This window comes from Phyllostomus hastatus, unplaced genomic scaffold, assembly GCF_019186645.2.
Source record: "Phyllostomus hastatus isolate PE091 unplaced genomic scaffold, TTU_PhHast_1.1 phas_contig_30, whole genome shotgun sequence".
NCBI lineage: Eukaryota > Metazoa > Chordata > Mammalia > Chiroptera > Phyllostomidae > Phyllostomus > Phyllostomus hastatus.
The window spans coordinates 7039983-7062469 of record NW_025333841.1 but is presented as its reverse complement, the minus strand read 5'-3'; the positions used below and the strand labels follow the sequence as shown (position 1 = coordinate 7062469).

At 37.8% G+C, this 22487-nt stretch overlaps 1 non-coding gene and 1 pseudogene across 1 annotated transcript; both read left to right on the top strand.

Annotated features, from left to right (window-relative positions):
- The first annotated feature begins 1432 nt into the window (after positions 1 to 1432).
- LOC123819063 lies at positions 1433 to 20479 on the top strand (annotated as a pseudogene).
- LOC123819160 lies at positions 12870 to 13002 on the top strand. Its single transcript, XR_006785797.1, has one exon. It is a non-coding gene; the product is annotated as a U11 spliceosomal RNA (small nuclear RNA).
- Positions 20480 to 22487: the final 2008 nt, after the last annotated feature.

Sequence of the window (22487 nt, the reverse complement as noted above, 5' to 3'; positions counted from 1 at the left end):
AAAATTGTAGAATATAAGATGAACAAACAAAATTCACTTGTAATTTTCTACAACAGTAATTAACAATCATTATTTTGTACTTTGCCATCAGGTGTGACACCGTTTACCTATCCTTTCATCTAGTCCAGGAGTGTCAAACTCATTTTCACCAGGGGCCACATCAGCCTCGCGGTTGCCTTAAAAGGGCCGAAATAATTTTAGGACTGCATAAATGTAACTACTCCTTAACTGTTAAGGAGTTGAAATTACACTCGGCCCTTTGAAGGCAATTGCAAGGCTGATGGAGGCCCCTGGTGAAAATGAGTTTGACACCCCTCATCTAGTCAATCATTTTTCTCTCTAGTTTGTAAGGCCATAGTAAAGTTCCTTCCTGAATTTAATCAGTAAATGTGTTAGTGTTGCTGCTGTATCAAACTGATGCAAACTAAAGAGGCTTAAAATAACACAAATGTATTATCTTACCATTTTGATGGTCTGAAGTGGACTTGGTTAAAATCAAGGTGTTGTCAAGGCTGAATTCTTCTGAGACTCCAGATAAAATATCTCCTTGCCTTTTCCAGCTTTCAGAGTGCCAGTGTTCTTTGCCTAGTAATCCCTTCATCAGTCCTGAAAGCATCATTCCAACCTCTGCTTCTACCAGCACAGCCCTTCTCTGTCTGACCCTAACTCTACTGTTTACCTTTTACAAAATTGATTGCACTGGACTACCTGAATATTTCACATTAATCTCCCCACCTCAGGACATTAATTTAATCACATCCACAAAGTACTTTTTGCTATGTAAATTAACATTTTCACAGATTCTAGGGTTCAGGATGTGAGCATATTTGATGGGTCATTATTCAGCCAACCATAATATGTTTTTCTGAGCTCCACACATGTTGGTTCAACAGCATTCCAAGATTTCCCAGACTAGTTAGCCTTTCAAGGATTATTGACTAAATCCATTAATTTAATGGCAATGCACTGAATAAATTGATCAGAATATACCACAAGTAACTGGATATGACAATTTCCTACACCAAAGTTTGGACTCACACAAAGTGACTTCTCTAGAGCAATAGCTTTTCTTAAAAGTACAAGACTTGCCTATTGCTATTCACAATCTTACCTGTTTGGGAACAATGCTTGAAATATTTCACAGACTCTATATGCATTCATTAATGATTCTTTACATATGTTTTCACCAAAATAATACTTTGATGGTATGTATTATTTATTTGCATTTTCCCACAATGAAATCAGTAATAATTTTTATTGGTGAATAGAACAAACTGATGCTTAAAGATTCATTTAGGCTATATTACAACCTGTATTTTCAGAGGCACAGATAGAAGACAGTATAAATACTTTTTTCTAAATTAATGAAATATATAAAAGAGCAATGAATATATATATGTGTATATGTAAAATTTCTGGACCCAAGCCCAATATGGGGGCAGCAGGTTCCTCCACACCAGAAGGGTGTCCAAGAATTCAACTCAATTTTGACACTATCAACCCAGAAAAAGCATCAGATTCCAAAGGTAAAGGATTCAGTCCTACAACTATACTCTGTCGATATACACGCATACTTCAGACACCAGATACAAGACCAGGTTGTTACCTGTATTTCCAACTGAGTCGCTATAAGTCAGGTTTCCACAATCCTCTTCTTGGGTTCGATTAATTTGCTAGAACAGCTCACAGAACTCAAGACACAATTAGTTTACTGTAAAAGGAACAGCTAGATGGAAGATATGTACAAGGAGCTCTCTCCAAGAGAGCCTCTCTGACAAAATCTACACATATTCACAAACCCAGAAGCTCTCCAAACTCAGTCCTCTAGGGTTTTTATGGAGGTTTCCTTACATAGTTATAATCAACTAATTAAATCACTGAGTATTGGCAGATGAATTAAATCTCCAGCCACTACCCCCTCCCTGGAGATCTGGTTTCGGGACTAAAAGTTCCAACCCTCTAATCACTTGCTTGGGTCTCCTGGCAACGAGCCCCACCTTCAGGTGCTTTCCAAAAGTCACCATCAACATAACAAAAGACACTTTTTATCATTCTCAACATTTAGGAAATTCCAGGAGTTCCAGGGGCTGTGAGCTAGGAATTGTGAAGGAAGTCAAATATATAAGAAATATATATTTGATCATTCAGATGATTCTTACAAATCACAATATCTATATTTATGTATCTACATTTCCTGCATTGAAATGTGAAGACATAACCAAGTGCAGAAGAAAAGGAGTCACATGCGAAACCTGGCATGCTCAGGGGAGACCTTGGGCTTGCAAGGCAGACTTACAAACTCAAGAGACCTAAAGGAACCACATAGGATGGTCTGAAATTAAAACTTTATAACTAAAAGCAGTTCATGTGCTACGCCAGTATTTCTCCCTAACAAAAGTCAATCTTTACCTTAACTGAGCCTGTCGTTTTTTTTGCATCTATGCTAATATACCTTTGGAAAGTCAAATTTTCTTTTTCTGGACCCCTCAAAGCACAGACACCTCACTAGGGGGAGACCACAAATGCCCTCGTTGTTATCATGTTAATTGTTGACTATTAACTATCCCATACTCACCAATGTGAAAGTAAGTGTCCATCATTTTACTTTTTATCTAGTCGCAAAGTTTTCCCTGCATTGCTTTCTCCCACCTCCCTAATCTATCACCAATGGATTTCACGTAACCCACTTAGTCTTCTCTTTTGATCGTAATGTATAAAATAAGGGGCTAAACTTCCATTCTCCAAAGCATTTCTCAGTCCATTAAGATTTTGCTTCCCAGCAATTGTTGCCAGTTTGGCTAAAAAAAAAAAAAAAACTCACCAAAATTCTCTACGGGTTTGAATGTTTCCTATGTTTACACAGGCATGTCCAAAAAACAGATATTTTTTCCTAATCCCTACCACAGAGTTTTCAAAAGGAAGTTTCTCACGACCAAAGGGAAGACAAAAAAGAGGTCACATGCTAAACCTGACAAACTCAGGGGAGGCCTGAATGGCGCATTACAAACTCAGATCTAAAGTAACAAGGGAGGTGGGCCTCAAATTAGAACTAACAGCAGTTCGTGGCAGGCAGTCATGTCCTAGGGCAGCATTTTTCAGTAACAAAGTTCAGTTTTTACCTTAACTGAGCCTGTCATTTTATTGCATCTAGGCATACCTGATAATATGCCTTTGGAATATCAAATTTGCTCCCCAATTCCTCCAAGCACAACCACCAACCAGAGGGGAGACCACAAATCCCCTCATCGTTATTGTTATCAGGTTCATTGTTGACTGTTAACTATCCCATCCTCATCTGTGTAAAAAAAAAGTGTCTATTCATTTTACTTTTTATCCAGTCCCAGAGGTTTGCCCAGCCCCTGCTTTGTTTCCCCCCGCCGCCCCCCCGCTTCCCTAATCACCACTGGATTTCATGCAACTCCCTTACATCTTCCCCTTTGATTCTGATGTATGAAACAAGTAGTAAAACTGATATTTAGTGGAGCACTTTCTCAGTCCATTGAGGTTTAGCTTCCCAGAAACTGTCATCAGTTTGGCTCAAATTAACAAATAAAATTTCTTACAGGTTTGGATGTTTCTTACGTTGACAAAACTAAAGTTGATTCTAATATATAAAAGTAAATCACTTTTTCAGGAGTTCAGATTCAAAGTTTCATTAATACCTGTGACAATTTCTAGTTGTAAATATAAAAATATATACAATATCCCACCAATCCCCTGGGCCAGTTGACAACAAGAGTGCTGGGAAATTTACTTCCTTAGTCAGAGATGGTGAAGGAATGTTAGAGGTCTTCTGGCCTAAACTCTAGCTCCTCTCTTTGGGGTATCTGCCCATTTAATAAACATGCCAAAGTGCATTCATTGAATATGCTGAGTTAATAGGGCCAAAGACAGAGACTAAAGCAAGAAGACCCCCTTAGCACATTCTTGGCAGAGCTTTGTTTAGACATTTCCTAAGAGTGCTTGGGGTACTCTTAATTACTTCTGCCCCTCCCCCTTCTCTTCCTCCACTCCCACCCATTGCTGCTTTGCTGGCCAGGCTCTCTACTTTCATTTACATATGTATCTGCTTGAACTGTTTTGATATGAAGGAGTCTTAAGCTTCAGTTTTATTCTGTGTCACTAAATCCAGAGGACAGAAATCTTTTTATAGACTGTGGACTCCACGTTTCTATGATATCTTCACTGCAGTCTGTAACAACTGGGGATTTGCATTACCTTACCTTTTCCCTATATATCAAGACACATAATTTATTAATTTTAATTAAATAATATATATTGCTATTTCATTGTTTCTGTTTTTCTTTGTTTCCATTTGTCTCTCTAAACTGTGAGCTGAGAGGTTTCAGAGCCAGACTTTGAAATGAGTCAGCTGTTTAGAGCTCAGACACCGAAAGAGGTTTCCGTAGCAACGGGAGACGTGTGGGAAAGCCTTATGCACACTTAGCTTAAGAAGCAGGATTTACTGGCTGAGGTGCAAAGCTTCCCCTCTGTCCTGGAGTTATTTTCTTAGCACAAGGATACTTGGTTTTTGTTAGTTTTAAGCTAACATTCAAACATGGTAAAAATTTCTTCTGAATGTAAACTTTGCATTTTGTGGAAATAAATACTGATATTAAATGCATACTGTTTCAAAAATAACCATAAAATCAATAAAGCTCTCTAAACTAAAGGAGCTAAGTTTTAGTCAATAGTAAATAGCATAAGGCTCTTATTGTTCTGATCACAAACACACACTGATACAGTGAATTCAATTTGGCAAATGTCTTGCCTCCATCCTTATCTATGAAGTGGTCCTTAAATATATAGAAAATACCTGACACCTAGAGAAGGTTCAGATACCTCTTCTTCCTAGGAGAGATTTCAACTTTTAGACAACCAATCCGTATTTGATCTATTGCCAGCTGATTTGATTGGTTAAAATTGTACTAAGCAAGCCAAGACTTCTGATCTAATTAAATATTCCACTTAACCCTAGGTAGTTGCACTGCGATACAGCTATTGGGTAGAAATGAAAGAATCAGTGTATTTCCACACACGCTCTTGAATTTTGAAGAAGCAACTCTAAGGGCACTCCACTCCAGGAAACTCATTTTTTCTGTAATACAGAAGCCAGACATTGCCTGGAATTTTGAAAACCATTAACAAAAGAATCAGTATATTTCCCCATTGAAGGGCACTCCAGGAAACTCATCTTTCTGTAATACAGAAGCTACATATTGCCTGGAGTTTTGAAAACAAAGAACAAAAGGAGTTGCGATCTAAGAAATGTTGCAATTGGACCATGAGGGTACTTGTAAACAAATTCTGCAAAGGAAAATTTGGCAAAATATCTCAACCTAGGGCTAAACATGGTAATTTTCAAGGCCAGACTTCTCCTCCCATAATCTGTGGAGGTATGGTGAGAAGCTGGTTTATGAGGAATCATTCTTTTCTCTTTATTTCTGTTATCCTGTACACTCTTCTGTCCTCTATAGTCTGTTATCATTCTGAGGCAAGTAGGCTTTCCCTACTATACAGAGTCATTTTGTTGATTTCTAAAATAACCTCATAGACCTGATTGGTGTGGCTCAGTTGGTTGGACAGCATTCTGCAAAGCAAAAGATCACTGGTTTGATTCTCAGTCAGGGCACATGCCTGGCTTGCAGGTTTGGTCTGGTCTAGGTGCATGAAGAGGCAACCGATAGATGTTTCTCTCTCACATTCATGATTCTCTCCCTCTCTTTTTCCCTCCCTTCCTCTATCCCTAAAAATAAATACATAAAATCTTTATAACGACCTCATAATTTTTAGCTAAAACCTGCCTCAAATTTGTGGTCATGATTAATTAAAATATTGAATGTCTTTTTTTAAAGTGGCCATCACTAAAAGCCATGTGGAAGCCGCAATATATATGTAGCACACTAACCCTTATTTCTACATTAATATAATAATATTAAAGCCATAGCTACAGACTCGGCAAGCTCCTTCATTCAAGACAAATAGTGTCTCATGTTTCAAATGAAAGAATTTTTGTGCTGGTTTTCTTTTATTAGATAGGCTCTAAATACAAAGAATGCCTGTAAAACAACTTTTCAAATATAGGTACCATTTTTACTATGGTTCCTGCATTCCATCTTGGAAATGCTGAGATAGTAAAATTAACCCAAATCCCAATTACCAATCTGTTCAGTAATCAATATGTTTTAAAAAAAAAATTCTCACCAGAGGATGTTTATTGACTTTAGAGATAGAGGAAGGGAGAGGGAGATAGACAGAGGGTAGGCAGAGAAGGAGGGAGGGAGGGAAAAAGAGAGAGAAATATCTATGTGGGAAACATTAATTAGTTGCCTCCCATATGGGCCCCTAACAAAAATCAAATCCCAAAACTTTTGGTATGTGGACAACACTCCAACCAACTGAACCACCCAGCCAGGGCAAGCAATTAATGTTTTAACAAATACATGACGCATACTTTGTGCTGAATACATGCTTGTTGAATGAATAAATGAATGAATGACTGAATGAATAAACATCCCCAGTTGTTTTTACCAGTCTCTCTGATACACTTATCCTCCATCCAATCCTCCACCAATTCATCATACTATGGCTTCACATATCACACACATTTCTAATTTGATCTTTTCATTTGGCTCCTAGTGCTAACAGATCTGCCTGGATAGTAGACATGTCTTCTTGACTTGTGAGCTCTTCTCCCCCAAAAGCTTATATCTGTAAGTGAACTCCCTTTTCCGTAACTACCTCTTCCAATAAAATTCTGTTCTATTTTTAAATAATTCTGTCCCTGTTAAAAACAGTTTTATTTTCTTAAGCTATTCAGGCTTAAAATTTTCAATAATCTTTGGTGTTTCCTACTCATATAACTCTCATTCCATTAGTCACAAACTCTATCCATTTTCTTTCAAAATGCCTGTCATTTTCATCTGAATTATCTCTCTTCTCTATGCTAGATTCCAAATATTTATCCCCTCACCCATGGATTACTGCAACAGCCTCCTAAGCCAAGCCCCCAGTTCCAAATTCTTCCTCATCCAAATAATCTCCACTGCTTTTCCTGTCGGCTGTCTCCTACAGCATTTATAATTTGTCTCTCAGTTTAGCACTAAATCACTTAGTTTTACACTAGTCCTCTTTGCTGTGTGTAAAGCTTATCTCCACAATGTATTATAAACCTAAAGGCATGCATAACACCTTAAACTAGCCTGTATTTCTTACAGCCGTGAGCATGGTGTGACCACTCAAAAAACTAAGAAGATATATGAGTAAAAAATAAATAGAAAGCAGAGTATAGAAAACAGACAATAAAAATATAAAATAAGCAAAGAAGAAATAAAGAGGGGGTTATGTGAAAATAACCTCATAGGACTGACATCTCCCAACCTTGTCCCATCCCTACCTCTATTCTACTGGCCCCAGTGGAGCATTTACTAGGCCTCTATCCTTTTTTTAAGGTTTTATTTATTTATTTTTAGAGATGGGAAGGGTGGGAGAAAGAGAAGGAGGGAAATATCAATCTGTGTTTGCCTCTCATGCACCCCCTACTGGGGGCCGGCAACCCAGGCATGTGCCCTGACTGGGAATCAAACCAACAACCCTTTGCTTCACAGTCTGGTGTTCAATCCACTGAGCCATACCAGCCAGCACTACCAGGCCTCTAAATCTTAATCTTGTATGAATAATCTGAAAGGCAGGAAGCAATGGCAGAAGTGAGCTTTTAGCCTTAGCATCAAAATAAGACCCATAGCAGAGCTGATACCTTGGCTGGAATAGTAAATTTTTAGGTAATCTGGAAAGACATTGGGAAATGAAGTATCTTTGCTAAAGAAACCATAAAGCCTCTAGTTTCTCTTGCTAGGACCACCACCAAAAGCTTTTGAGAATTTCATATCCCTACTTTACCACACACTTCCATAGAACATCTCAAATAACAATGCCTTATGCTTATAATACTGGGTTAACCAGTAGAGGTTTAGATATGCTTTAGTAACATATAGCTCCAAAATCTCAGAGATGCAACAATTTATTTCTCATTCATGCAAAGTAAACTGAAGATCATTTGGGAGGTGGGATTTCCTTCTACTTAGTGACTCAAAGATAGGTTTTCCTTCCATTTTTATGCCACTATCTCAACATGTTGTCTTCATGGTTACTAAGGAAGAGGAATAGAGAGCTCAGAGATAGCATATGAACTCTTAATGCTTTGACTTAGCAGTGACACATGTCACACCTACTCATAGCCCATTAACCAGAGTATTCACACAGTCTTAACATAACTAAAATGATATTAGGCTCTATAGCGGAGCACACAGAAAATTGCAAGAGCACTAGTGTCTTCCACACACTTTATGTTACCCAAACAATTTGGCATCTATTTCTCCTTGATTTCCACAATTCTATGAGGTCTCTGGAGCTGACAGCAGCTCCTTTGTAAAGATGTAGCAACCAAGGCCCAGAGGTGGCAAAGGTGACTTTTCTGAGGTTCCAAATTTAGCTAGCAACAGAAATGGAATTAGAAACTGGGAATTCTTTGTGCTTTAAACAATTTCCTCCTGAGAGGAAAAAAATCAAGGACCAGGAGCAAGCCAATAAAATGATGATGCTCAACTTACTTCATACACAGCCACTTTCAGCCAAATAAAAAATACTTCTCTTGCCGTGGCTGGTGTGGCTCAGTGGATTGAGTGCTGGCCTGTAAACCAAAAAGTCACTGATTCGATTCCCAGTCAGGGCACAAGCCTGGGTTGCAGACTAGGTCCCCCATTGGGAAGCATGCGAGAAGCAACCGCACATTGATGTTTCTCTCCATCTCTTTCTCTTCCATTCTCTAAAAAGAAATAAATAAAATCTTTTAAAAAAGGAAAAAAATAATTTTCTTCAGAATGTGTTAATAGTAACTTTTAAAACATTTATTCAGAATATATTTTATTTTATTTTTTTAAGATTTTATTCATTTATTTTTACAGAGAGGGGAAGGGAGGGAGAAAGAGAGGGAGAGAAACAATGGGTGATTATCTCTTGTGCGCTCCCTACTGGGGACCTGGCCTGCAACCTAGGCATGTGCCTGAGCAGGAATCAAACCAGTGACCTTTCAGTTCTCAGGCTGAAGCTCTATCCACTGAGCCACACAAGCCAGGGCTATTTGGAATATATTTTAAAGAGGTTATCAGATGTTTGGCTGTTTCTAACTAAACCATGGACTTCCTTATACTGGCAAAAAAGAAAGAAAATCTCTATTGACCAAAAGCAATGTGCACCACAAAGCCGTTTAAAGGAAATAGTAGAGAAAGAAAATGTTGTTGAACTGAAATGAAATCCAATCAGAGAAAGATTAATATTAAATATGTGGTCTTGTGTCATGGTCATTTGATATTACACACACACCCATGAATATACTATATGCCATACAGATAAGTGGCTAAGTAGACTTCCAAATAATGTGTCTCAGTCTCATTTATTACTGTGATTCTCCTTGCATTCACCTCTCCTATACCCATATTAGTATGCCCCTGATTTAACATGCCACATTGTTTTGCATTGATGTGCTTGTTTCTTCCCTTCACCCAATTTTTGAAGACAATGATCATGTGTTATGGTTTGTTACCATCACAATACATAGTGAAATGCTCTTGCTTCTCTTGTTCCCCCTTTGACAGTTCCTCAGCTCTAGTTAAGCACTTCCATGTTCCTCAATGCTCTGCCCTAGGTCTTATTTTCTTCTCAATCTATACTCTCCTCTTGGGAAATGTCATCTACTCCCATGAATTTAAGTACCAACTATATTGTTTTTTTTTTAATATTGTGCTATTTTTAATTTTTATTTATTTATTTATTTATTTTAGAATTTATTTATTTATTTTCAGAGAGGGAAGGGAGGGAGAAAGAGAGAGAGAGAGACATCAATGTGCGGTTGCTGGGGGCTGTGGCCTGCAACCCAGGCATGTGCCCTGACTGGGAATCGAACCTGTGACACTTTGGTTCACAGCCCATGCTCAATCCACTGAGCTACGCCAGCCAGGGCTAAGTACCAACTATACTGTAATGATAACCCAATCTCTGCCTTTAAGTGTTAGACCCATCACTCTTGCTATAGGACCTCTCTCCTCTGCTCCTGGAGTTCAAAATATTTCCAGCTGACCCAGTTATCTTCCTTACCACCCAAAACAGCCACTGCTCCTATGTTCTTTGAATGCCACCACTATCTAACCAGTGACTCAAGCCAGATATCTAGGAGTCATTTCTCCTCCTTCCTATTATCCACCATAATCAATCAATCACTAAATCCGGAACACCTTAATTTCTTAAATCCATAAAATTTCTTTTTATCTTTACTTTCACTACATTAATCATAACACTATCACCTCCCAACTGGAGTACTCCTAATGTTTCTTTTGCTATGCCATTTTCCATACATTAAAGGATTCTTCTAAAATACCAATATGATCTTGTGATTGCCATATGTAAAAGTAATCAATTTTCTGTTATTATTAGGTGTTTTGAGTACACTAAGATGAAAAAATATGATTTTTTAAAATATTTTATTTATTTTTAGAGAAAGAGGAGGGGAAGAAAAACAGGGATAGAAACATCAATGTGTGGTTGCCTCTCACACGCCCCCTACTGGGTATCTGGGCCACTACCCAGGCATGTGCCCTGACCAGTAATCTAACTGGTGACCCTTTGGTTCGCAGGCTGGCACTGAATCCACAGAACCATACCAGCCAGGGCTTATTTTTATTTTTTAGGAGCTTCAAATTTAGATGAGTATAGTTTTACGGACTGAATGTTTATGTCCTTCCAGATTCATATGTTGAACCCTTATCCCAATGTGGCAGTAATAGGAGGTGAAGCCTTTGGGAGATAATTAGATCATGAGAGTAAGGCCCTCATCAATAGGATTAGTGCCCTTATAACAAGAGGTCAGATAGCTACTAGCTCTCTTTCTGTCATGTGACAACACAATGGGAAGTCAGCAGTCTACAAACCAGAAGAACCCTCATTGTAACCTGACCACACTGGCACCACACTGATATCAAACTTCCAGTCTCCAGAAGTGTGATATATAAATTTATGTGGTGTTTATAAACTACTCAGTCTATGATGCTTTGTTATAGAATCTGAACTAAGACAGGGGAAGATGGAAAAAATAGTCTAAATTCAGTTAAGGTTTTTGGATATAAATACCAGAACAAACTCTGGCTCACTTAATAGAGAAACATTTATTGAAAGGATATTGGATAGATGACAGGACAACCAGTAGGAAGTCTGGCAAAGTAGGTTCAGAAACACTCAAGAACCAAAGGAAATTAGGCAGTGAGAAATACAGGAGCAGCTGGTGTTGGCAACACTACCACTGGCCACTTGATTCTACTACCTCAGTGTACAAGCTCCAATTTTCCCTCTTTCTTTGCATGATTCCTTCAGAACTCAAGATCCTTGGAAGAAGTATTCAATTGGTAAAGTCTAGGTTATATACATACATGATCAGGTGCCAGGAAGAAAAAGGCACTTTGTTACCTGAGCACTCCAAACTCCACAATGGAGATGAAGCTCTAATTCCCACCAAGACTCACCGGTGTCAGATACTCTCAGAATAGAATGGTTGTTTATGTGTTAGGAAGCAAAAAATGACACTGTATATGAGTATAATCAAGTTTATAATTCTTATCCAAAAACCTTAGAAACAGATATAGTTCAGAATTTATAAATTTTCAGACTTAGAACAGCACTAAGACCTATATACTGCCTTTTAAAAACACACTGACTGAAATTTGGGGAAATAGTTCATTGTTAAACACATTTATATTTCTGAACTGAAATACATGAATATTAACACTAAACTGAGATACAGTAGTCCAGAAATATTAAATCAAAATTTCCAGAGATAAACAACTCATATGTTTGAAATTGCACACCCTGTAGTCTATCTAGCCATGTCCCACTTGGAACACAAATAATCCTTTAGTCCAGTGCATCCAGTATGTATACAGTACCTTCCTGTTAGTTACTTAGTAGCCATTTAGGTTATCAAATGGACCATTGCAGTATCTCAGTGCTTGTGTTGAAGTAACCATGATTTTACAGGCATATCTCAGAGATATTGCAGGTTTGGTTCCAGACCACTGCAATAAAGCAAATATCCCAATAAAGTGAGTCATAAATTTTTTTGGTTTCCTAGTGTGTGTAAGTCATTAAGCATACAATAGCATTATGTCTAAAAAACAATGTACATACATTAATTTTAAAATACTTTATTGCCAAAAAATGTTAACCATCATCTGAGTCTTCAGTGAGTCAATGTTTTTGTTGGGGGGGGGGTTCTTGCCTTAATGTATATGTAAACACAGTATCTGTGAAGTACAATACAGCAAAGTGCAATATAATGAGGTATGCCTGTGCTTAATAATGACACCAAAGCACAAGAATGGCGATGTTTTGGATATGCCAAAGGGAAGCTATAAAATGCTACCTTTAACTGAGAAGTGAGTACAGTACAATAATGTATTTTGAGAAATACCACATTCATATAACTTTTATATTACAGTATATTGTTAGAATTGTTCTATTATGTTATTAATTACTGTTGTTAATCTCTAATCATGCCTAATTTATAAGTTAAACTTTATCATAGGTATACATGTAGAAAGAAAATGTAGTATATACAGGATTCGGTACTATTTGTAGTTTCAGGCATCCACTGGGGATCTTGGAACTATCACCCACAGATAAAGGAGTCTACTATAAAGACTAGAGAAAGTCTCAAATCACATCAGGTTAGATTTTACTACTAAATAAAATCAGGTGAGTTCTGGTTTTTCTAATAAATTTTGAAAGATTTTCTATTATAGCTTTGGGGATTTGAGAATTTCAAGAAAAAGGACTTCTGTCATGACTGGCACACATAGGGCAGCTTGATTGCTCTATGTGCAGAATCAACATCAGAGATTTCAGAAGTGTGATTTTTTGGTACCCAGGCATCTAGTGATCATTGGCCCTGGCACATGAAAAAAAAAGAAAAGAAGAAAGAAAGAAAGAAAGAAAGAAAGAAAGGAAGGAAGGAAGGAAGGAAGGAAGGAAGGAAGGAAGGAAGGAAGGAAGGAAGGAAGGAAGGAAGGAAGGAAAGGAAGGAAGGAAGAAAAGGAAAGGAAAAAGAAGAGAAGAGAAGAGAAGGGAAAAGAAAAGAAAAAAGAATAGAAAAGAAAAGAAAAGAAAAGAGAAAAGAAAAGAGAAAAAGAGAAGATTGGCCTATCAGTATTAGTACCATAAAAAACTCATGGAAGTTTTTGGAGAAAGGAAAGTTTATTATTCTGAAGGGATCAAAGATAACTTACTGAGTAATGAACCCAATCTAATATAAAGAACAGATAAAATTTGAATAAACCTGAGTGTGAGGAAGGACATACACTTTAGAAGACACAGCATGAGAAAAAAAACGTGGATGGAGAAACAAGGAAATGTGAAGAATAGCTTAGGTCAAGTTTCAGGGTCTGTGAAGGCAAAGAATAGGATATAGCCTTGAAAGGTAGAGCAAATCATAGAGAACCTGATTAAGCAGTTAATTTTATTCTTCTGACAATGGGGAGTCATTGAAAGTTTTTGAGTATGGAATTGTAAGATCAGAGCTATGCTTCTGGAAGTTTAATCTGGTTGTATTGTGTCATTTTCAAATAATTTATATAGATAAGTTTTATCTGATGTCACAGAAGGTGTTTAATTTATACAATTGAAATCCATTTTCCCTTGTCCTTGTCTCAGTAAAGATAAACAGCCGCTCAACACCACCAGGTCAATATTCCCATACTTGCAGAACATCTTAATTCAATTGCCTACTAAGAAGTATTGAACAATTGTCAGGACACTTGTGAGGAACTACGTTATTAGTGTAAAATAAACTAAAAATAAACACATAATGCAGAATACTGGACTTTAAATATTAATATTTAACCACTTCTTCAGTTGTCGCTTTTTAAAAAGATTTTATTTATTTTTAGAAAGACGGGAGAGAGGGAGAGAAACATCAATGTGTGGCTGCCTCTCACGTGCCCCCCATTGGGGACCTGGCCCACAACCCAGGCATGTGCCCTGACTGGGAATCAAACTGGTGACCTTTTGTTTTGCAGGGCAATGCTCAATCCACTGAGCCATACCAGCTGGGGCTGTTGTTTATTTTGTTTAATGACCTGATTATTAGCATGCCAGATGATGATAAAATAAGTTAATTACAACAATTCCATGTGAGAAACATAGTTAAAGAGAAGATCAACTCCAACAAACATTTATTATGCATTCAGCGGGAGCCAGACATTATCCTAGGCAATTTATGAACCTGATACTCGCATCAAGAGTGAACTATTTCTTTACCATACACCAAGAAACCGATCTCTCTCCATTTCCTCTTTACCCCAAATTATACCCTCCTTTCTTGGATACAAAACAAAACTTCCAGTTTTGACACTATTTTGTCCTTAGCAGCAGGAACAGGTAGCTTTCATTTCAAAGTGTCTCTAATCACAGCTACCACAGAAGTCAGAGTGGCTATATATCAAAGACCACTGGCTGTGCCGAGCTGATTAGCAGCCAAAAGCACAAAAGAAATGCATTCTCAGCACATTTTTGTAATATTAGCCTATTATTTCCCACTAAGTGTGATCTATAAAGGCATCTTCATGACCTCAACCCTCACTATTACATTTGGCTCCATAGTACTGTCCTCCCTATAAGCTGTTACCTGCAAATTCTTCCATAACACACATAGGCCAGTTATGGTTGAGATTAAACTGCAGAATATTTTTCTCTGTGGGCTAGAACATTTCCAGAAACTAAGAGTTTTAAAACCTGGCCAGGTAGTTTAGTTGGTTGGAGCATCGTTCTGATAGGCCAAGGTTGCGGGTTCAATCCTGGTCAGGGCACATATAAGAACCAACCAATAAATGCATAAATAAATAGAACAACCAATTGATGTCTCTCTTTCTCTCCCTCAATCAATCAATAGAAGCTTTAAGAACAAGTTGTTTTTAAAACAGTTTATATTTCTCTAATATCATTAAAATACTATATAATTTATCTGTTCAAATCCCACAATCCCTCCCTATCTCCAACTAATTCACCAAAGTCACTCCACCTTTTTAAAAAATATATTTTATTTATTTATTTTTAGGCAGAGGGGGAGAGAGGGAAACATCAATGTGTGGTTGCCTCTCGCACGCCCCCTACTGGGGACCTGGCCAGCAATCCAGGCATGTGCCCTGACTAAGGATTGACCTGGTGACCCTTTGGTTTGAAGGTTGGCAACTCAAAACACTGAGCCACATCAGCCAGGGTTTTTCTACATTTGTTGAAGATTGTATTTATTTGTTTTTAATGAGAGGAGAATAAAGGGAGAAAGAGAGGGAGAGAAACATGGATCAGTTGCCTCTTGCATGCCCCCTACCCAGGCATATGCCTTGATCAGGAATCGAACCAGTGACCACTGAACCACACCAGTCAGGGCTCTACCTTCTTTTTTAGGAACTTTCCTTGCTATCCAAGATCCATTTAATATCTATATGCTGATGACTTCAAAATTTTTTATTTCCAAAGCAAATCTGTCCTCTGACCTCCAGAAACCTTCAGTCCCTCTATCTACTTGGTATTCAATTTGTAAAGGTATTTCAAACTCAGTTTTTCTTTTTTAACATTTGTATTATTGTTCAAGTACAGCTGTCTTTATTTTCACCCCACCATGCTCCCCCTCCCCCCTACCTTTTGGCTTTGACCATGTGTCCTTTATGTTCCTTGATAGCCCAAACTCAATTTTTCTTCATAATCTTCCCTCACCAGCTAGATCCTCTTCCAGTATGCCAAGCCTCGGTGAATAGTTCCACTTTCCATTTAGTTTGGTAAGTCAAAAACTTAGGAGTCAGTTCTAATACCTATTCCCTCAAATTTTGTATTTAATCTACCCCAAAGTCCTGCTAATATTCCTGAAATCTATCTCTATTTCTCCCTCTCTACCTATTTCCCCCTGGTTTAAACCATGAACCTATTTCATCTGGATTACTATAACTTACTTTGCACATAGCAGACATATTATAATGTTAATGGTGTCCTAAGGATTTGCTGGACTCAGCAGTTCTCAAGCCACTGGACGGGAGTAAAATCAGGAGATCACGACCAGAAGTCAGTTACTAGCACTGTAGAGGAGAGATGCTCATCTTCAAGCAGACTGTTGTGAGTGACACACTTCTCTCTGTGGAAGACTCTAAGATCACAGTTGATAGAAAAATATTAATACAGACTAAGTAGGACTAAGAAGGAAGTAGGACTCAGCAGCTGAGAAGCCTGGATTTTTTTCTGGGGAAAAATTGGCTGGCACCCATGACTCTTGGAACAATCTTGAATCTGACTTTGAGAATGCAACTTGGCCATCTTAGAAGCTCATACTCAGAACTGGCATTTTTTTTCCACAAAGGCCTGCCCTCTCTCCTGGACTTATTGAGCTATGCCTGCTAAATTCAGTTCTATAGGAGAAGAAAAAGGATGAACAGAGAGGTGTAGATGAAGTTAGGGATAAAGGGAACAGAAGTTCAGTACTGGAAAAGAAATGGACACATAAAATGATATAAACATTGAGGAAAAGTTTTACACATAGCTACCTCTGTCCTTTTGCAAAATCACAAAATGAAACTCATCATACATTTCTAATTAGATATGAATCTACAGTAATAGTAGTGTTCATCTCCTACCACTATCATCTCCCTTACTCCCTTCCAGTCACATTGTCACTGTTTTCCTGGAATATACTAGTCTTGCTCCAGTCTTAGATTTATGCTTTGTGTTGCAGCTGCTTGCCCCCATCTTTCTTCTAGGTATCCTCATCACTTTTTCTTTCATCTCCTTCATGTCTTTGCTCAGACAATATTTTATCAGAGACTTCCCTAACACCCCCCACCTGAACTTACTAATCCTCCTTGTTGTCTATATACCCCCAGTGAAGAAGTTAACTTCAGAAATCTCTCTCTCTCCCTCTCTCTCTCTCCCTCTCTGTCTCTCTGTCTGTCTGTCTCTCTCTCTCTCTCTCCCCCCCCCCCGCCCTTTGGTAGCTACAGCATGTTTACATTGAGGTGTAATTGACATATAACATTATATTAGTTTCAGCTGTACAACATAATCTGATATTTGCATATATTGTGAAATAATCACCACAGTTAAGTCTAGTTAACATCTGTCACCACAGTTACAGAATTTTTGTGATGAAAAATTTTAAGATCTGCTCTCTTAGCAACTTTCAAATATACAATACAGTAAAGTAATGTTAACTATAGTCATCCTTTACATGATATCCCCATGACTTTATTTTGGAAGTTTGTACCTTTTGACACCCTTCATTCACTTTGCCCACCCTCCCTCTACCCCTTGCCTCTGGAAACCACCAATCTGCATCTATGAGTTTGGGTATTTTTTTTAGATTCCACATATAAGTGAGATCATTTGGTATTTCTATTTCTCACTACAGCATTAGAAAACAATAGCAGGTTTCTAGTAGGTACATAATATTTTATATGAAAAAATAATTAATCTGTCCTGGCTGGTGTGGCTCCGTGGATTGAGCACCTGACAGTGAGGCAAAGCGTTACTGGTTCGATTCCCAGTCAGGGCACATGCCTGAGTTTTGAGCCAGTTCCCCAGTAGGGGGTGTGTAGGAGGCAACCACACATTGATGTTTCTCTACCTTTCTCTCTCCCTTTCCCTCTCTCTAAAAATAAATAAATAAAATCTTCTTTAAAAAAATAAGTTATCTAATGCAGCCTAGTGATAAAATATTCTAGTGAAAATATTTCCTATTGCTCTGGCTGGTGTGCCTCAGTGGATTGAGTGTCGGCCTGCGATCCAAAGGGTCACCGGTTCAATTCCCAATCAGGGCACATGCTTGGGGTGCAGGCCAGATTCCCCAGTGTGGGTTGTGCAAGAGGCAACCAAACATTGATGTTTCTCTCCCCCTCTTTCTAAAAGTAAATAAAATATTTTTAAAAGAAAATATTTCCTATTAATTACTAACAAATGCTAACCAAAAAAGTCTCACATACTTAAGCAGCATCAATCTGTTTGGTTAGAATCCGGGAACTATGACAGTCTCTGCCAACACCCACTCAGAACCCTTTTGCCCCATCCATCTGCTAAATGTATCTATTCATGTATTTGCCTTTTGGCTTTGTTTTCAGTCCCATCTAAACTTTTTTCTTGTCTAAAAGAAGAGGCATAATCTCTGTGTCTAGTACATATTTAGCCTTTTCCTGCTCAAGACTTTGTGTTATTTCTTTTCCCAGGCATTCTGAACCACAGCCTCTTCTCAGTGGTTATCCAACAGCCAGGCCACCTGCCGGGCTCACCACATCGCTCAGCTCAAACAGGTTCAGATTTTGTATAGGCCGAGTTAAGCACCTGTCTCATACTGGAAATGTACGAACAAACTAAGTTGTGTGTGAGCAGTACAACTTTGAGAACTAGTTTTCAAGCTGCTTGACGAGCTGTTTAAGTAGTTATGTTTATGACAGTAAGCAGCAAAAGATTGTATTCATGCTCTCTGAAGTCTAGAAAAAAATACTAAGAACTGAGGTTTTCAGAATTTAAAAATAGAAATGTACACATATTTATACAGAACCAAAATAAAGCACTAATGATTCTACTGAGATTATATTGGGCTTTTTCCTGTGAAGATTTTGTATGGAGCATTTTATAAACATGGGTAAATCACTTGAGCAGACAGGATAACAGGAAATGTAATTCTAATACAATGATTAAATGGCTATGGGAAGTCCATGAAATTTATACTCGAATCATATTCAGGGCCTCCACCTCCTAACTTCTTTAGGGTGATTTTTCCAACAGATATTAATTTAGGACATAAGAAATAACAATATCTCCTAGCTTATTTTAGGTTTTATTTATAGCTGGGATAGTTTTATCACCAATCTCAGATGTAGCATGGTACAGTTAAAAGAGAACTGAAATGAGAACTGGGATTTAGTTAGTTTTTAAGAAAATGGTGTTCCACTTCAAGCAAATTACCTAATCTCTCTGAATCTCAGTTTCTTAATCTGGACAATGATTTAGTAACAATGGTTCTTAATAGAGGGCTTTACAATAGCCCCGGTTGGGACTTTGGAAATGGTCACTGGCATTTTTTTTTAATTTAGAAAACGGGTGCCAGTGATACTAAAAGCCCTACAATGTGCATGATAATTCTGCACAATGAAGAATAATCTCCCTCAAAATGGCACTAGTGCTCCTCTGGGGAAACACTGGGCTGGATGATTTTTAAGGTCTTTCCAGCTCTCACATTCTATGATCCTGGGGTACTGACACTCTTAGAGTCTTTATGTTAATATGTAAACTATTAACACTTGGAACCAATAAAATCACCTTTAAAATGATTTTTGTTTTAGATGTGATAAGAAATTTCAACTTTTCTTACAGCCAATAAATTGTATTGGGGAGAAATATATACTATGACACAAATATCATAAAGGATGAGAAAAGGAGAAAATGGATATATATATCCCAAGGCATGTTCCCTGTCTGGGAATCGAACCTGCAACTTTGGTTCACAGGATGGCACTCAAACCACTGAGCCACACCAGCCAGGGCTTTACGTACCTTTCAACAGAGATTCTAAATAATGAACAAATTTGACAAAGTAAAAGAGAAAACTTGATACTTCCATAGTATATGGATATAATATAGATACTTCCATATCTATAGATTTTAACATTCTTTTTTCAGTAATTGAAGAACAAAACAAAAACCAGTAAAGATATAGATTTCCTTCCTTTTGTGGGTGGTGGCAAACATGGAGAGAATGCTATGAAGGTCTGGCATTGAGAGAGTATAAGGTGGTGGGGCTCAGCCTGCCCACCCCTAAGTGCCATGCACCACCCATTTTCCATATGTGCATCTCTGCATCTAACCATGTCGTTGTCAAGTCCCACTGTGGGTATTTTGTGTCTCAACTGAAGAAGGTGAAGAAATCTTCAAGGGAAATTGTCTGCTGTGGGCAAGTGTTCAAAAAATTCCCACTTCAGGTGAAGAATTAGGTAACTGGCTGCATTACAACTCCTGAAGTGGGACCCACAACATGTACCAGGAATACTGGGACCTGACAACTGCAAGCACCATCACCCAGTGATACCAAGACATGGAGGCTTGCCACCATGCCCACACCCACTCAATCCATATTATGAAAGTGAAGGAGATAGCGACCAGCTAGTGCCATTGACTGGCAGTCTTGCAGTTCCATGACTCCAAGATTAAGTTCCTGCTGCCCCACCAGGTCCTTTGTTGCCAACACAAGCCAGGCTTCACCACCAAGGGGTCAACACCTTCTTTCAGAAGCAAGGCCTCTCTGTCCCCTCGTCTGCCCAATAAACTCCTTGGGAAAACCGGGGTGCTCAGGAAAAAAAAATATAGAAGATTTATAGAACTTCTGTCCACCACTTTGAGGTAATAGTTATAGAACACTGTACCTTACAATTGTAAGAGTACATATTCCTTTCAAGTGTAGAAAGACCAATGTCTGGAAGAGAAGCAAAAATATGATGCACTTAACAGGACTTAAGTCTTACAGAGTTATGTTCTTTGATCACAGGGGAGTTTAAATTACAAATCAATAACAACAATGTATCTAGAAAAAGAAATAAATACTTGGGAATTAAACAACTTACTACTAAATGAGCAGGAGAAGAAAGAATAAATCACAAGGGAACTTAAAATATATTTTGAACTTAATAACAATAACAACAATAATAATAACAACAGTGAAATTATGTCGTATCAAGTGTGGGGTGTAGATAAAGCAGTGCTCAGAGGAAAATTTATTGTTTTAAATAATTATAGTAGAAAAAAGTTTCATTCCAAAAAGCTAGATTTAAAAAAAAGCAAAGCTAATCTTTCATTTTAAATAAGTGGAAGGAGCCCTGGCTGGTGTGGCTCAGTGGATTGAGCACCGGCTTGAGAACCAAAGGGTCACACCAGTTCAGTTCCTGGTCAGGGCACATACCTCAGTTGTGGGCCAGGTCTCCAGTAGGGGGCATACAAGAGGCAACCACACATTGACGTTTCTCTTTCTCCCTCCTTTCCCCTCTCTAAAAACTTTTAAAAATAAGTGAAAGAAAATAAATAATGAAGAGCATATATCCATGAAAATAGAAAACTGAAATTATTAGAGAACACAAACAAGGTCAAAAGAATTCTTTGAAAAGTTCAATAGAAATGATATACTCTTAGGCTGATCAAGGAAAAAAGAGGGAGAGTACAAAATACCAGTATAATTAAATCTTATAGATGTTAAAAATATTGCCCTGGCCAGGTGGCTCAGTTCATTGGAGCATTGACCTGTGCACTAAAACAGTTGTGGGTTTGAACCCTGCTTGGGGCATATGCCTGGGTTGTGGGTTCAATCCCTGGACAGGACATGTACTGGAGGCAGCTGATGGATAGTTCTCTCTCACATCAATGTTTCTGTCTCTCTCTTTCTCTCTCTCTCTTTATAATTATTTATAAGGTTGCTCTCTCTCTCAATGGATATATCCTCAGGTGAGGATTTTTTAAAAAAATAATAAAACTAAAATATATATTGTAGAGCAATCTTATAAATAACTTTATAACAAAGTAGATAAGTTAGATAAAATAGGCTAATTCCTCAAAAAATACAACTCTCCAAAAGTGACAAAAATAAAACAGAAAATCTAAATCACACAATAAATCTAAAAGATATTGAATGTTATTTTTTTAAAAGTCCAAAAAGAATTGTTCAAATTTCAAGCTTTTATAGTTTCACTGGTAAATTTCTCAAACATTTAAGGAGAGAAAAACATGAATCTTAAACTCTTTCAGAAAATAGAAGAGGGATCAATTCACACCTCATTTTATAAGGCAAAACAGAAAGTTAATTTTAAAACCTGAGAAAGCTATTACAAAAAAAGAAACTAGGAGACAGTATCCCTCATGAATACAGGCACAAAACTCTTAACACTGTTAAAGCAAATAAAATTCAGAAACAGCCCTGGCTGGTGTGGCTTAGTGAATTGAGCACCAGCCTGAGGACCAAAGGGTCACTGGTTCAATTCCCAGTCAGGGCACATGCCTGTATTGGGGGCCAGGTCCCCAGTAGGGGGCACATGAGAGGCAACCACACATTGATGTTTCTTTCCCTGTCTTTCTCCCTCCCTTGCCTTCTGTCTAAAATAAATAAATACATCTTTTTAAAAGTTCAGAAACAGAAAGATATAATATATCATAACAATGTAACATTTACCCCAGGAATATAAGACTGGTTTAATTCAAACAATGAATCATTGTAATTTTCCATGTTTATTGAATGGAAAACACCCACATAGGGCAAAGTTCAACAATCATTCATCATAAAAAACTTCAGCAAGGCAAAAAAGATATAAATTCATCAAAGAAGAAACAAAAATCTTCTTATGTGTAGATCTCATGAAGGAATGTATATA